Source organism: Diabrotica virgifera, chromosome 8 (assembly GCF_917563875.1).
Source record: "Diabrotica virgifera virgifera chromosome 8, PGI_DIABVI_V3a".
Classification (NCBI taxonomy): Eukaryota; Metazoa; Arthropoda; class Insecta; order Coleoptera; family Chrysomelidae; genus Diabrotica; species Diabrotica virgifera.
Window position 1 is genome coordinate 192254547 of NC_065450.1, and position 17497 is coordinate 192272043.

Below are 17497 nucleotides of genomic sequence, written 5' to 3' on the forward strand. Positions count from 1 at the left end.
AAAAAATATCAAAAGTTGAACTCAAATCATACGGCGTCTCAAAAATGAAACTTTTGAAAACTTCCTCCTTTTACAACTTACTACCACTTTTTAAGAGGACATTACTCAAGTCTAAATGGATATATTACAACTTTATATGTGTTTTTTAAAAGCTTAATAATATGTAGATACTCTTTAAAATGCACAAAATTTTTTTACATCAAAAATTAATCTTCTTTTTGAAAAAATTAAGAAAGGCAAAAAATGTAATAAAAAACCAAAAACTATCAGTTAAAAAATGTTTATAAAAAGTCATCAAAACTTTTTTTGCACAGCTTATCTAAAATGCATATAGAGCAAACTTAAGCAATAATAAATGTTTAAAAAGAATTGTTTTTTTTGAGCTTTTATACAGTAGCTAGTAGGTATGTCTGTTTAAATTGGAACTTATTGAAAACTTATTTATTATCAATTTTACGAAAAAAAAAACAGCAATTCCTCATAAAACACTTTACCTTTATACCTTGATATTTCATAGTATCGAAAAATTTTATAAAGAAAAGTTGTTTGGAATTAAAACTGTGTATCAATATTTAATTACATCCTTCTAATTGAAATATTGTGAACTATAAAGATACTCCTAAGCGAAATTTATATTCTTTGACATACCTCGAATAAAATTTAAAAAAAATGATAGCTGATGTAGTCCTGTCGCCAAGAGGGGGTACAACGGCCTCCTGTATTCAGATGGACTTACCCAAGTTTTTTTTATGTATTTTGACCCGTATAACACGAATTTTTTGGGTAACAGTTGATCCGGATGTCGATAAGATTGTTATAAACAAAGAAGTTGAGGAATTACATAACAGCGGTTTCTCGAAAAACAAAACATTTTTTTGTATTTTTTGGGCCATCCTAACCAAAAAATGTTCCTACAAATTTTTTCGTGGGATGCATAGTTTTCGAGATAAAGCGGTTAAACTTTTAAAAAATCGAAAAATTGCAATTTTTGAACCCGAATAACTTTTGATTAAAAAAAAAATAGCAATTCTGCTTACCGCATTTGAAAGTTTAAGTCGAATTATATCGGTTTTGAATATTTGCATTGCTAAAAATTTATTTTTTTATTGTTAAAAAAAGCGATAAACACATAGTGTTTCCCGTGCCTATTACATGCGTTTTAACGCATGCTACATAGAAATAGCCTAGCTTGCACTTGTTACTACTCTACCTACTCGTTCGATTTTAAATGAGAAATCATTGAAAACATCACCCAAGCACTAGGTGTTTATAGCTTTTTTTAACAATAAAATAATAAATTTTAAGCAATGTAAATAATTAAAACCGATATAATTTGACTTGAACTTTCAAATGCGGTAAGCAGAATTGCTATTTTCTTTAAAGAGATTCGGGTTCAAAAATTGCAATTTTTCGGTTTTTTAAAAGTTCAACCGCATTTATCTCGAAAACTATGCATCCTACGAAAAAATTTGTAGGAACATTTTTTGGTTAGAATGGCCCAAAAAAATATAAAAAAATGTTTTGTTTTGCGAGAAATCGTTGTTATGTAATTCCTCAACTTCTTTGTTTATAACAATCTTATCGACATTCGGATCAACTGTTACCCAAAAAATTCGTGTTCTACGGGTCAAAATACATAAAAAAACCTTGGGTAAGTCCATCTGAATACAGGAGGCTGTTGTACCTCCCCTGGCGACAGGACTAATGGTTGCATCTTAAATTTTTAGATCAGGTATAGCATTTTATAACCTTCCGTTGCAAAAATGGACTAAGACAGGGATGGACTCTCGTGTCTGTTATTTAACCTGGCATTAGAAAAAAATAATTCGTGAGTCACAGATTAAACGAATGGTACTATATTTACCAAGTCAGTACAAATTGTCGGATACACAGATGATATTATAGACATCATAGGTAGGTTCTCAGAATCTCTGACTGAAACATTTCGGTCGTTAAGGGCATCTGCACAGAGAATGGGACTAAATATAAAAGTTTAAAAGACCAAATATACAGGGTGTCCCGGAAAATAGTGCGTTCCTTTAAGGTATGGAGAGAATACACAATTTGGAACAAAAAAGTCCTATACCATTTTTTTCTAAAGTTAACCATTTCCAAAAAAAAGTTAACATTGTTTTCCATATACCTGTATTTTAATGTTTGGAAATTTTAATAAACTGGCAACATCGTACGCACTACGACATAATAACATAATAAGAACTCGTTTGTGATTGTGATTAAAAGTATTTAAAATAATCCAACCTAATAGTAGGTAATACTTATGTATTTACTATTTGTTTACTAAAATTATTTTCTTTTGAAATGTATTGAAATACCTATTGCATAATTTTAAACGAATTACACATCTTTTAACATAAAAACACATCTTTTAACTAAACTAGTATTATGTATTTAGTAAGGTTTAAATGGGTTGAATGCTGAGTATTGCTGAGGGCTTTAACTGAATTACATAGTTTTAATAGTTTACAGTGGAACTTAAATACACCAGATAATGTCTCAGTAATTTGTTTACTTGTGAACTGAAATAACTAAGTTGTACTTACTTGAAAATAATTAATATACCGAATAGATGTTTCAAGTAACCTTTCACAAACACCATTCATAGGTAATAACATAGGTAATACACTCACTATTCGAAAACATTTTCGGCATTGACACTAAACAGGATTCTTTAAAACTATCTGTTTACTATCATCTTCTATCTATTTACATGGGACTGTCTATGCTTAAATTTGCGTACCGCACATAGTTGTCAGATTTAAATTTGGATACCAAAATACATTTTAATTTTTTGGTCAAACGGTTGCATTTAGAAAAAAATGTTATAAGAGTTTTTTGTTCTACATGGTGCCTTCTACCTATACCTTTAAGGAACGCACTATTTTCCGGGACACCCTGTATGTGTTACACTAGTTCAAGCAACCCGACACCTACAAGAATAATAATTGACGACCTAGAACTAGAAGGTGTCGACACCTTCATATACTTAGGCTCGCTGCTAACTAAAGATAACAATGTCAGGGAAGAAATTAAAAGAAGAATAGTGAAAATTTTATCTTACAAAGGATTTTTCAGCTAATAATTTTTAATAATAATGTGTTACATTTTCATACACTAGAAATCATTTTATGTCCAATTAATCCAGAAAGCCACTGCGCATCCGCTAGGAAAAATATTCCGATTTGGATTTTTTACACAATCTTAATCAAAAAGGACTCCTTTTAACAAATTTGCATGTTGCCAGGACCAAAAGTTGGTTAAAATTTTTTAATCGTTTTTTTTTGTTTTTTTAAAGTACTTTTTTTGCATGGAACAAAATTTTTTTAGGTTCACTGGATCATTCCAAACAAAAAATGTCTTCAGTGACTTTTCTCTAAAGTTGATAGTTTTTGACATATAAGCGACTTAATATTGAAAAATTGCGAAATCGGCCATTTTTAACCCTCACAAACTATGTGAAAAACTGAAAATTTGAATGTTGCCAAGGTAGGCCGATATTTTTTAAACATCGATTAATGAAATCCCGAAGAGTTTTTTGCAATACAATATTCAAAACTCCTTTGTTTTTTATTTTGCCAATCAAGCGTGCGCGACACTATTTTCCACCGTTGCATGTCTATACAGTATATGGTGCAAATGAAAGGAATAAATTCGTTATTTCGTAAACCGGCGACTTTAAGAAAAAATCCCGAAACAGGTAGATTTTTATTTTTAAGTTATGATATTGTGGCATATATCCTATACTAGTGAAGTCATCCATCTAGACGTGATGACGTAATTGATGATTTTTTAAATGAGAATAGGGGTCGTGTGCTAGCTCATTTGAAAGGTGCTTCAATTCTGTATTCAGTAATATAAACAGTTTTATAATTACTTATACAGGGTGTCCAAAAAAAGTTTTTAATTAAATTATTTGAAAAAAAAAGAAGAATGTATGTAATTTATTCAATTCAAAACACATTTTACTGTGTTACCGGAAAACTAAAAAATGTTTATTTCACAAATAAACATTGATTTTCGATTAAATTCAATGTTCAAGCTAGCTCCCGCCAGCCACCTGCCTCTTGGAAGTTTGAACATTTAATTTAAGCGAAAAGCAGTGTTTATTTGTGAAATAAACTTTGTTTTCTGATCTTTGAAAGCAGTAAAATGTACTTTGAATTAAATAAATTACATACATTATTTTTTTTCTGTCAAATAATTTAATTTAACAAAATTTTTTTGGACACCCTGTATAAATAATTATGTAAATGTTTATATTACTGAATAGATAATTGAAGAAACTTTCAAATGAGCTAGCACACGGCCCCTATTCTCATTTAAAAAGATCATCGATTACGTCATCACGCTCAGATGGTTGCTGTCACTAGTATACCATATATGCCACAATATCATAACATAAAAATAAAAATCGACCTGTTTCGGGAGTTTCCTTATAGTCGCCGGTTTAAGAAATAACGAATTTATTCCTTTCATTTGCACCATACACAGTGCCGCGCCAGCACGTGGTAGCGCCTGTGTGCAAAACATTTAATGGCGCCCAAAATAAATAATTATTTATTGTAACTAAAAAAAAAAAATAACTAAAAATTCTTACATATGCAACATGAAAATAAAGTAAGTTAAAATAATTAAATAAAAATAGATCTTTGGCGTAACAGCATAAAAAACTACAGATATACCTAGGTAGGAAAACATGAAATACCTACTTAGCTATTTTATAAAAAATTAACTTTTCGCGTGTCTTCAGTTTGAAAAATCTTTTTATAATATGGTGAATATCAACTTGATTTAATACTGACGGCTCTACAGAGATGCTTGATAAGTTTGTCAACCGCCCTTGACTGATGGTCGATCTCAAACAATTTTTTAAGTTTCAGTTTATAAAAAGATCGTTCAGCAGTGGCATCAGATATGGGTAGAGTGAGCAGAACGCGAAGAGCTATTGATAAAGGACATCGCACACATCTTATGGAAAATATAATGTCACTCAAATTCAGTAAAATTTATACGAATAGATTAGTTTTAAATTAACGGTCAAATCTTATCATTGCGCCAACTCCATATTTTCAATAATAAGAGCAGAAATTGATATAAATAAATCTGAAATCAAATGGATACGTACATAAGTTAGAGAGAGAAAAAATATTTTATAATACCCAAATTGTCGGTACTCCATAAATCAGCGGATTAGTTTCACTAATCCGCTTAGGCCCAGCGGGGTTTAAGCTCTTTTGAATAGCATCCAGAGCAATAGTGATTGTAACTGACAGTTTTACTGACTCCAAAAATGTGATTTCGATAAACTTTAATTGCAATTTGCGCCGTAATTAATCCTAATTAAGAGTTGGCGCAATGATAAGATTTGACCGTTAATTTAAAACGAATCTATTCGTATAAATTTTATTGAATTTGAGTGACATTATATTTTCCATAAGATGTGTGCGATGTCCTTTGGGTAAACTGCAGTAAATACGTTTAAAAATATAAATTTTAAAATTTTACAAACATTATTTTAAACTTTTAACAAAGGCTAAAGCTGTACAATTTATTCAATTAAATCGTCTCCCCCTATATCTAGATTCTAGATGATCATTAAATCTCATTTTTTACAAATTTCTACACAAAAGTTTTAATTGTGAGTATGCTGTACTGTCGTTTAAATTATATAACAATTTGAAAGGATCAACATGATTTTCCATTATGGAAAATCTTTTATTTACTGAAATTAATGCTTGGTCGAGAACATAATAAAAGAAATTAACCTTGTATGACATTTTAGAATCCAAAATCGGTTCGTCATTATGTTCGTAATTTTATTCCGACGCCGAACTGTGTGTCTGGTTGAAAACTGGGCTTCACCTTCCCATCCAGATCCAGTTTCTCTGCAGTTTTATTCGTTGTAGTAATAACATCATTAAATTTGCTATTTATCAGAAAATAGAGCAAGATAGTTTTAAGGGAGTAGGCGCAAAATTTCACTCCAGTGTGTTTTAAATTGAATGAATTCATTTTTTTCGAATCCTGGGAAAACTAATTGTTAGGACTTTTAACCTTTATAAAAAATGGCAACGGTGGCAACACCGCGCGCGCCTCAGTGACACCTAAAAACTAGAATTCGGGAACTAATGTTGTTAAGAGTGTAGACAAGAAAACAGACTACAGACGAATACGCGAACCAAGAAGTGTATTTTGTGTAATTTGTACCTCTTTCAATTAATTACAAGTATCATACAGTCCACTAGTGTTTATTTCTATTATCAGCGACAGGAAACGAGTAAATTCCAAACATTTTGGTCCTTCGAGCCGGATTTATTATCTATTAGCCGGCATGAGGCAATATTAGCGCCAAAAACTAGTAGACGCTAACCAAGTTAATGGTTCCAAGTTCTAGTGTCATTTCCAGTGGCCCAATTCAGCGAAAGAGAAGTACGTACAGCAAGGTACGCGACAAGCGACAGCTATTCATCAGGACCACTGCAAATAAAGGTCAGATGCTTCCATTTTTATATATTTCATTCTTAACCGATCATTTTATAATTCGTTGGTTTATTTGACAATAATTATAAACGATTTTATGCAATTCTATCAATATCAATCTAGTTAAATGATATTACCTTCTGTTTGCGATATTTGTGTACAATTATATATGTGTTTTCATATTTAATTTCAATAATAATCCATAGTTAAATTATAAGTACCCATTTGTCGATTTTATCAATTTTATTTACTAAGATGGCGACCTCAAATGAAGTAGTAGTAGTAGACGATTTAAAAGATTTAGTTAGACTTCGTGGAACAAATAAACAAAAGTTAACTTTGCCAGAGAAATTCATTACTAAAACAAAAGACAAGGGTGACTTTGATATTCAAGATGTTCAATTTAGATATGATAATCATATAAACTTACTAAATGATTTTGATATAGTTCAAACAGAGATAGAAAAGAAATGTTCTGAGGGTCAATTACCGGAGCACTATTCAGAAAGAGAGGAGTTTGAAAATCGATTTTATGCGGCACAAGCATATTTAAAAACCATTTTAAGACCGGTAGCGGTAAACAGTAATAACGTACAATACGGTCAATTAGGTCAATCTAGTGAATTTAAAGCAGTGAGTGATCCCCTGCAAAATGTCCTATTACCGAGAATAAAATTGCAAACGTTCTCTGGGGAGTTTCAATTTTGGGTTAGTTTCAAAAATAGCTTCAATGCGACCATTGCGAATAATGCATCCCTTAGTGATGGGCAGAAGTTTCATTTCTTGAAGGCTTCCTTGCAAGGGTACGCAGCCAGTTGTATTGAAGGTTTAGAGAGCGTAGATCAACCATTTCAGAAAGCCTGGGATTTATTATGCGATAGGTTCGATAAAAAACAGTTTTTAATAGACAGCCACTTTAAATCATTACTAAATTTAACCATGATGCAAAAAGATAATTATAATTATGCTAGTTTTCGAAATATGTTAGACGAGATATCCAAACATTTAACTTCCTTGGAAGGTATAGACGTACCAAAAGAAAAGTTATATGATTCATTTATGATACATATCTTAATCAACAAGTTCCAGAAAAATACTATACGCGAATGGAAAGAAACTAAGGTTGCAAACGATTTGCCTACTTTAGAACATTTTATCAATTTTGTAAAAAATAAGACGGACATACTACAAAGTTTGGATGAATCTCAAACGGCTAAATCACATTCTTCAAGTTCAAATAAGTATCATAACAGATCTAACAATCTAGTGCACTTTGCGGTTAAAAACCGATGTAATTTTTGTAGAAAGGAACATTCAATTTATAAATGTCCCACCTTTAAAGCGTTATCAGTCGAAGAGAGGTTTCGGGAAGTTAGAAAAGTTAAATTATGCGAAAATTGTTTATTAAGTGGTCATGATAAGAGAAATTGTAAATTTGGTCCATGTCCTGTTTGTAAGACTCACAAACATAACACGTTGCTTCATAAAGATTATGCAGAAGTTTCAATTCGTGACACTAATCATCAAGTAAGTTCACCTAGTACTTTTGATCATAGAAATGATGGTGTAGAACAGCAAATAAGTATAAATTTTGCAAAAAATGAGAGTCAAGTTTTATTAGCTACAGTTATGTGTAATATTAAAGACCAAGATGGTAAGTTTCATAAGTGCCGAGCATTACTTGATTGCGGTGCACAAATGAATTTAATCACCGAACGCTTTTGCAATAAATTAAAACTACAATTAACTGATACAAACTGTTCAATTACTGGTATTAGTCAGCGTTCTTCTAACATTAGTAAAAAATGTTCATTAAAAATATCTTCACAATTTTCAGATTTCAATTCTAGTATATCATGTCTTGTAGTACCCGTTATTTCAAGTAGATTACCTGCTTATCCTATTGATATGAATAATATTCGATTACCTCACAATATTAATTTAGCAGATCCAGAATTCAATTGTCCTAAAGAAATTGACTTGTTGTTAGGCGCTCACATTTTTTGGGATCTTATATTGCAAGATAAAATATCATTAGGTAAAAATCTTCCATTACTAATCAATACTCATTTAGGTTGGGTTGTAACAGGTACAGTTCCAATTAATTCAGATAAATATGTATGCAATTTTGTTGAAGTACACATCCCTGAGGATGATCAATTAAAAAAGTTTTGGGAACTAGAGGATGTTCAAACCAAGAATGAATTTCTGTCTCAAGACGATCTCATTTGCGAATCTTTATTTAAACAAGACACATCTCGTAATGAGAATGGACAATTCGTGGTAAAATTACCATTAAAATATTCTCCTAGTCTATTAGGTGATTCAAAGCAAACAGCTATTAAAAGATTTAAGTCATTAGAATCAAAATTCTCCAATTCCTATTTTAAACAACTCTATTTTGAATTTATTCATGAATATGAAAACCTAGGTCATATGAGTAAAATTTCTATTAATTCAGAACATTCCTATTTTTTACCACATCATGGTATATTAAAAGAGTCTAGTGTAACTACAAAACTTAGAACTGTCTTTGATGGAAGCTGCCAGAGCTCATCAGGATATTCTCTTAATGACCTTCAATATGTAGGTCCTAAAGTGCAAAACGATATTTTAAACATTTTGCTAAGATTCAGAATTTATAAATATGTTGTATCAGCAGATATTTCTAAAATGTACAGACAGATACTCATACATCCAGAACATAAATATTTACAACAAATTCTTTGGCGTGAAAATAATAATGAAGAATTTTCTATTTATCAACTGAATACTGTCACATATGGCACTAGATCAGCACCTTATTTAGCAATTAAATGTATCAGAACATTAGCTGAAGACAATTTAGACAAGTTTCCATTAGCTTCTAGCACAATTTTAAATGATATGTATGTTGATGATTTATTAACAGGATCTAATGATCTAAGCGAACTACAAGAAAGATGCAAATCTATTTACAATATGCTCAAATCAGCTCATTTTATTCTGAGAAAATGGATTTCAAATGATCAGCAAGTAATTACAGATTTTCAAGAATCCGATGTCTCAAATTCAGTATTAAATTTGGGAGATCACGATAGTTGTAAAACATTAGGTGTCCAGTGGCTAAATTCTTCTGATTCGTTTACCTTTAACATAAACAAATTACGTAGTCACGAACCATTTACTAAAAGACATATTCTATCGAATATTGCGCAAATATATGACCCTCTAGGTCTGTTAAGCCCGTCTATTATTATTGCAAAAATGCTCATTCAGCAATTATGGACTCTTCATATTTCGTGGGACACTCCAATCCCTTTGGATTTGCAACAGACTTGGTTACAATTTCAAAATAATATTAATATTTTTAATCAGATATCTATTCCTCGTAAAGTTGTCTCGAATACTTTACTTGATATTCATTGTTTTTGTGATGCATCAAAAGCTGCATATGCTGCGTGCATTTACCTTCGAAGCATCGATGATTCAAATCAATATCACATTAATCTCTTGTGTTCAAAAACTAAAGTTGCACCAATCAAACTTGTAACTATTCCGAAACTAGAACTCTGTGCTTGTTTATTAGGTGCACAACTAATAAACACCGTAACAGAAGCCATTCAAGTCAATGTTCCTATTTTCATGTGGTCTGATTCTCAGGTAGCACTAAGTTGGATTCATACGGATCCTAGTAAATTACAAGTTTTCGTTGCTAATCGAGTATCCAAAATTCAATCGTTGTCCAACACATTTACCTGGAATTATGTTAACAGTTCAAGTAACCCAGCAGATATTGCATCTCGTGGTATTATGCCTGAAAAATTAATTTCCAATACAATTTGGTGGAACGGACCACTGTTTTTGCAATTGCCACAGTCAGAATGGCCTAATGTGGATTTTAAGTTAAAAACTTCAGAACTGACAGAGTTGAAAAAGACTTCTAAAGTGTTTCAAGTTATATCAGTACAATTGTCAGATTTAATCACTAGATACTCAGATTTTATTACACTTCAAAGAATAACAGCCTATTGTTTACGTTTCATTTACAATTTAAGAAATAAATCTAATAAACGTACGGGTAATTTATCTATTGCAGAATTAGATGAAGCCCATATTAGTATCGTCAAACAAGCTCAATTAGAGTCATTTGCTGACGAATTATCCTTTTTCAAAAGGGGCAAGCAACTTCCAAAAAATAATAGACTTTCTTCATTAACTCCATTTTTGGATAATAAAGGAATTCTTCGAGTAGGTGGAAGACTCAACAATACGTATTTATCGTTCAATACTAGACATCCTATTCTTCTGTTATCCAAACACTATTTTACTAAGTTAATTTTTGAGTATAAACATAAGCAACTATTTCATCCAGGTCCTCAATTATTGCTTGCATCAGTAAGACAACGTTACTGGCCTATAGCAGGACGTGTCTTAGCAAAACAAACTGTCAAAAATTGTTTGACTTGTTTCAAGTTTAATCCTACACCCTTTCTAAGTCCAATGTCAAATCTACCAAATAATCGAATTAAACCTAATTTTCCATTTGATGTGACTGGTATAGATTATGCAGGTCCTTTTAATATTCTTAGTAAAAAGGGGCGCGGAGCTAAACTATTAAAATGTTATTTGGCATTATTCATTTGCTTTTGCACAAAAGCTGTCCATTTAGAAGTTGTGTCGGACCTCACAAAAGAGAATTTTTTAGCAAGTTTAAAAAGATTTACCGCTCGACGTGGTATACCTAGTACTATTTATTCAGACAACGGCAGTACCTTTGTAGGAGCCAACAATTATCTGAAACAGTTAGGACATTTTTTACAGAAAAATTACAATTCTATTGAAACGGCTACAAGCGAGCTACGAATAAAATGGATCTTCATTCCTCCTTATACACGTAATCATGGGGGGCTGTGGGAAGCAGCTGTTAAAAGCACTAAGCATCATTTGAAACGAATATTAATTAATAATAATGTAACATTTGAAGAATTTAACACCCTTATCGTACAGATAGAAGGTATATTAAATTCACGACCATTGTTTGACATGTCAAATAGTCCTAATGACTTATCTCCTATTACACCTTCCCATTTCCTAATTGGTAGACCTCTTACGTCATTGCCAGAGTATGACGTTCACAATATAGCCAGCTGTCGCTTAACCAGATTCCAACATGTGCAGCAGCTGTACCAGCAATTTTGGGGTCAATTTTCCAAACAATATATGTCTCAATTACATCAACAGTACAAATGGAAGGATCCAGCTAGCAAAATTCGATTAGGAACCCTGGTTCTTATTAAAAATGATTCTGTTCCTCCTTGTCAATGGATTACTGGACGAATCACTAAGTTATGTCAAGGTAGAGATGGAGAAACCAGAGTAGCAGAAGTAACCACCATGAAGGGATCAGTTACTCGTTCAGTAAGACATTTGTGTCCTTTACCAATGCAAGAAGACATCAACAATTGACAATTATTTGTGTTTGTTTTATTTTTTGTGTATTTAGATATTTTACTATTCAATATTTTATGTATATATTTTTGAAGGTGCCCTTCAAAAGGGGGGCTATGTTAGGACTTTTAACCTTTATAAAAAATGGCAACGGTGGCAACACCGCGCGCGCCTCAGTGACACCTAAAAACTAGAATTCGGGAACTAATGTTGTTAAGAGTGTAGACAAGAAAACAGACTACAGACGAATACGCGAACCAAGAAGTGTATTTTGTGTAATTTGTACCTCTTTCAATTAATTACAAGTATCATACAGTCCACTAGTGTTTATTTCTATTATCAGCGACAGGAAACGAGTAAATTCCAAACACTAATATCTAAGTATTTTTGTAAAATTTAAAGGCAGAATGAAATAGTATATTATTACCGAGGGCAGAAAGTCTCTTAGAATAACCAAAAACATTTGAATGAGGTATTTGAAATTAAAAATCACATTAAATCTTTTTTCACCCCTGCAACTTATTAAAATAAACATTATAAAAGTTTTCAGGGACTTTCCGCCCTCGGTAATAATGCTATCTTTCATTCTGAGTTTAAATTTTTCAAAAATACATATTAGTTTTCTCAGAATTTGAAAAAAAAATGAATGAATTTAAAATACATTGCCGCGAAATTTTGCACCTACGCCACTCTTGTAAACCATTTAAGGCAAGCTGCATATTCATTGTTTTTGATTGTAAAATTTTGCTAACGAAGTTAACTTTCATCAGAACTTCATACCATACCTACTTGTGGACTGAGCATAATATGAATGTAAATGTTGATATTTTATCTCCTAAACATCTAGCTTGATATTTTGAATCAAGATCAAATTTATCCGAATGTGTTATATCACATAAAGCGTCATGCATGTCTATCAAATTTTTGTACAATGGCTTTAAAGCAAAAATTCTGCTGGACCGGTGGCTGCATGTATTTACAGGATTTTTCTTGTTTATGCAGATTGTATAAATCAATACGTAATTTACCTACTTTTGAAGTTGAGATATGCAGGGTGGCAAGGTCGTTAAATGGGTAAGTGTTGTTTTGACCTGCGTAAAATTTTTGGAACAACTCTAGTGGCGCCCCTTAATTGCTAGCGCCTGTGTGCGCCTCACACATTGCACACGTGGATGGCGTGGCCCTGACCATACAGTAGACATATGCAATGGTGGAAAGTAGTGTCGCGCACGCTTGAGTAGCAATTAAAAAACAAAGGAGTTTTGAATATTGTATTGCAAAAAGCTCTTCGGGATTTCATCAATCGATGTTTAAAGAATATCTGCATATCTTGGCAGCATTTAAATTTTCAGTTTTTCGCATAGTTTTTGAGTGTTAAAAATGGCCAATTTCGCAATTTTTCAATTTTAATCGCTGATATGTCAAAAACTGTCAACTTTAGAGAAAAGTTACTAAAGACCTTTTCTCTTTGGAATGATCCAAAAAACCTAAAAAAACTTTGTTCCATGCAAAAAAATAATTTTAGGAAAAATACAAAAAAAAACGTTTAAAAAATTTTTAACCCACTTTTGGTCCTAGCAACATGCAAATTTGTTAAAAGGGGTCCTTTGAGAGTAAGATTGCGCAAAAAATCCGAATCGGAATATTTTCCCTAGCGGATGCGCAGTGGCTTTCTGGACTAAATAAAGTATTTGTTCTCTAACGAAAAAAAATTCTGTCTACGTGTTTTACGTGTCTATTTTTAAATAAACCTTTTATTATTCGGTTTGATTAGCTACGCCAACACTATATGCTGCGATGTATCGTCGCTTCCTTAACTTTAATTCCTGCTCTTTCCCGTGACGTAAATTCCCAAGTAGACCATCCCGCATTCCTGATGTAATCACTCAAATATTTGGTGTGAACGGCGGCGTGAAATTACATTTGACAATTGCTTTGAAATGGGCCTCCAGACCGCACCGGCGGAGCTCCTTCCACACTTACACCGTGAAGACGATGACGATGTGCCGTGAGATCATCTGCACCCCAGGCTGCCATTTACGTGCGCGCCCATTTGGGTGCTCTTCGATATTACTTTCCAGAAATAAACTGAATCTACGGGGATCGCCTGGCTGCGCTCCGGGTCAAATATTTATTAAGGACATTTTGAGAAAGGTGAGACTGCCAGTTTCTACTTCTTTTACGTCACCACATTGACTTGAAAATTAAAAAACCTTATATAAAATGCGATAAAATGAGACGTTCAAAAGAAATTGTAAGGTTATAAACGACAGATGTTCATTAATTTTATTTAGATAATTTTTTTCCAATTTGGATATATTTGGACGAGATTCTGCAGAAACGAACCAAACTACAAATATGTATTTTTCCTATTAAGAGTCTCAATATATATAATATATAATCTTTACATCTTCTACCCTATCGGGTGTAGGTATTAACGTGTGCTGTGTTAACAGTGCACAAATCTCTTCCATTGCTTCCTGTCCTGTGCCGTCGCCTTTGCTTCATTCCATGATATTCCTTTTTTGTCAAGAATCCTTGCCATCACTTCGTTACATGTCTCTCTCGGTCTTCCTTTACTTCTTTTCCCCTGCACCTTCCTTTCCCACATATTTTTAACTGATACTTCTTTCTGTAATCGTTGTTAATGCCCCCACCAACTTAATTGTCTTTTTTCAACATACTCCATCATTGTCTCGATTTTCAGTTCTTCTCTTATGTAGTTATTCCCTACCCTATCCCTTCTAGTGACTCCTTGAACTCTGCGTAGAGACCTCATCTCTGCTGCCTGTATCTTACTTTTGTGTTGTCTATTTAGTACCCAGGATTCACATCCGTATGAATTACTGGTCTGTATATAGCCTTAAATACCTTTATTTTCGTATGTTTCGATACTTCTTTCTTGTTAATAATTGATTTTCCTATTTTGGTATAGTATATTCACTTTATCAATCCTTTTATTAATCTCCCTACTCCCTCTTTACCTGTTTCTTCAATGGTTATTCCCAAGTACTCAAATGATTTTACCTGTCTAATCTCTGTATCATCTAGCTGAACATGTACATCATCTCTTTCTTTGGTCATTACCATTACCTTAGATTTTTCTTTGTTCGTAGTCATACCATACTTTTTAAATCTGTGTTCCACGTTTTTAACATTAACAGTCTCATAGGTTGTAAAATACCTCGTCGATAAATCCACGAGGAAAAATTTCCTGTAGTTGGCTGTATACCATTACAAAAACATAAAATCCTTTATAAAAGGTATATTTGTTAAAATCCCTATACAGGGATACATCAAAGACAGAACTAGTTTTCGATCGGTTGACCGATCATCATCAGTGCAATCCTAAAATGTGTACAACCAGATAAAATGATGCAAAGTATTTAAAATATTGACTAAGGTTATAAAAAGTTATAGGCTATACTCACTTAGAATCTACATGCAAGCCACCAAAGTAAAAATAACAGGGTAAAAACCCTTTACAATTGATCCGTCAACGGAACATATGACAAAGATATGAATTATAACATGGATGATTAAGATATCCAATGTTTTTCGCCCGAGGTACCAATGAGCTCTATCTGACAAGTTCACATCATGACTGTACGGAAGCAAGTGATTTTGATAACGGAAATTCTGAATGGTGACATGACAGGAATGACAGTTCCAGAGGAAGTTATAATTTCCCTGTTGTTTTGTGGTATTTATTGTAAAATTTGTTAAATTAATAACAATAAAAACAGTCGTTCCCACTGTGGTGGATAGTCTGTAAAAATGGAAATAGACTTGATGTAAATGTTAAAATATTGTAATGGAGGAAGTAGGCAAACCACATTACACATAATACAGAAAACTTAATAAACATTATCAAACCCTTTATATGTGATATCTAGGGCTTAGAAAAGCAGTTGTGTGTTTATTTAAAAGTTATCAATTATATTAGAATAATTGGAAGTTGTATGTGGAAGTACCATAAAAATCACTGTGTGGGTGACAAAGGTGTAGAACTGTTTTCTGATCTGGGAGGGATATATAATACAAGCTAAGATACATGCCACCATTTCTCAAGATCCCTGCATATCGCCTGGAACTCTAAGGGTTCGACAAAACAGACCAATATATGAGATAGCTAACATAGGGGAGAGGGATGGTGTTATAATGAGAATATAATTAAAATGTAACATGAACGGGACCCAGAAAGAGTAGTGAGACTATTAAATTTAGTTGCAGTATGATTATATGGGGTGGATATAATTAAATTATTGATGAAAATTTAGAGATGAAACGGTATGTATGTGGGTGATGATAGCAGCTATTGGTTTGTGTGTGTATAATTGGATAGTGATAGTGGTTGATGGATAGAGATGAATAAGGAAAGAAAATCATTATGAATTGTGTCAAATCAACTGTAAATGTGGCTATGTGAAAGCGATAGAGTAATAAAGAGGTGAAATGTACTATTGTAATTAAAAAGAAGCTAAGAAAAAAGTTGTCGATAAAGTGGATGGAAGTCCCGGTTAAACGAAACATGGCGGTTGACACAATTTGGGATTTTTTGTTTTTCTCTGACTATTTCCAGGTCCTCGTACAAGTCCAACTTCAGAAAGTCTCTTTGGGGGATATTGTGTAGAAGAGAAACCTCATCTGGGATGTTCAGAGTATGATTTTTCTCTATGAGATGTTGTGAGAAGGCAAAGGTATTCTCTCTTCTGATATGTTCAAGAGAGCGAGAAGCAAGTGATCTACAAGTTCTTCCTATGTAGGTGGCATCACAGTCAGAACATTGTAGTTTGTAGTGGTGTTTACAAACTACAATGTTCTGACTGTGATGCCACCTACATAGGAAGAACTTGTAGATCACTTGCTTCTCGCTCTCTTGAACACATTAGAAGAGAGAATACCTTTACCTTCTCACAACATCTCAAAGAAAAAAATCATACTCTGAACATCCCAGATGATGTTTCTCTTCTACACAATATCCCCCAAAGAGACTTTCTGAAGTTGGACTTGTACCAGGATCTGGAAATAATCAGAGAAAAACAAAAAAGCCCAAATTGTGTCAACCGCCATGTTTCGTTTAACCGGGACTTCCATTTACTTCATCGACAACTTTTTTCTTAACTTCTTTTTAATTACAATAGTACTTTTCACCTCTTTATTACTCTATCGCTTTCACATAGCCACATTTACAGTGGATTTGACACAATTCATAACGATTTTCTTTCCTTATTCATCTCTATCCATCAACCACTATCACTATCCAATTATACACACACAAACCAATAGCTGCTATCATCACCCACATACATACCGTTTCATCTCTAAATTTTCATCAATAATTTAATTATATCCACCCCATATAATCATACTTCAACTAAATTTAATAGTCTCACTACTCTTTCTGGGTCCCGTTCATGTTACATTTTAATTATATTCTCATAAATTTATAACACCACCCCTCTCCCCTATGTTAGCTATCTCATATATTGGTCTGTTTTGTCGAACCCTTAGAGTTCCAGGCGATATGCAGGGATCTTGAGAAATGGTGGCATGTATCTTAGCTTGT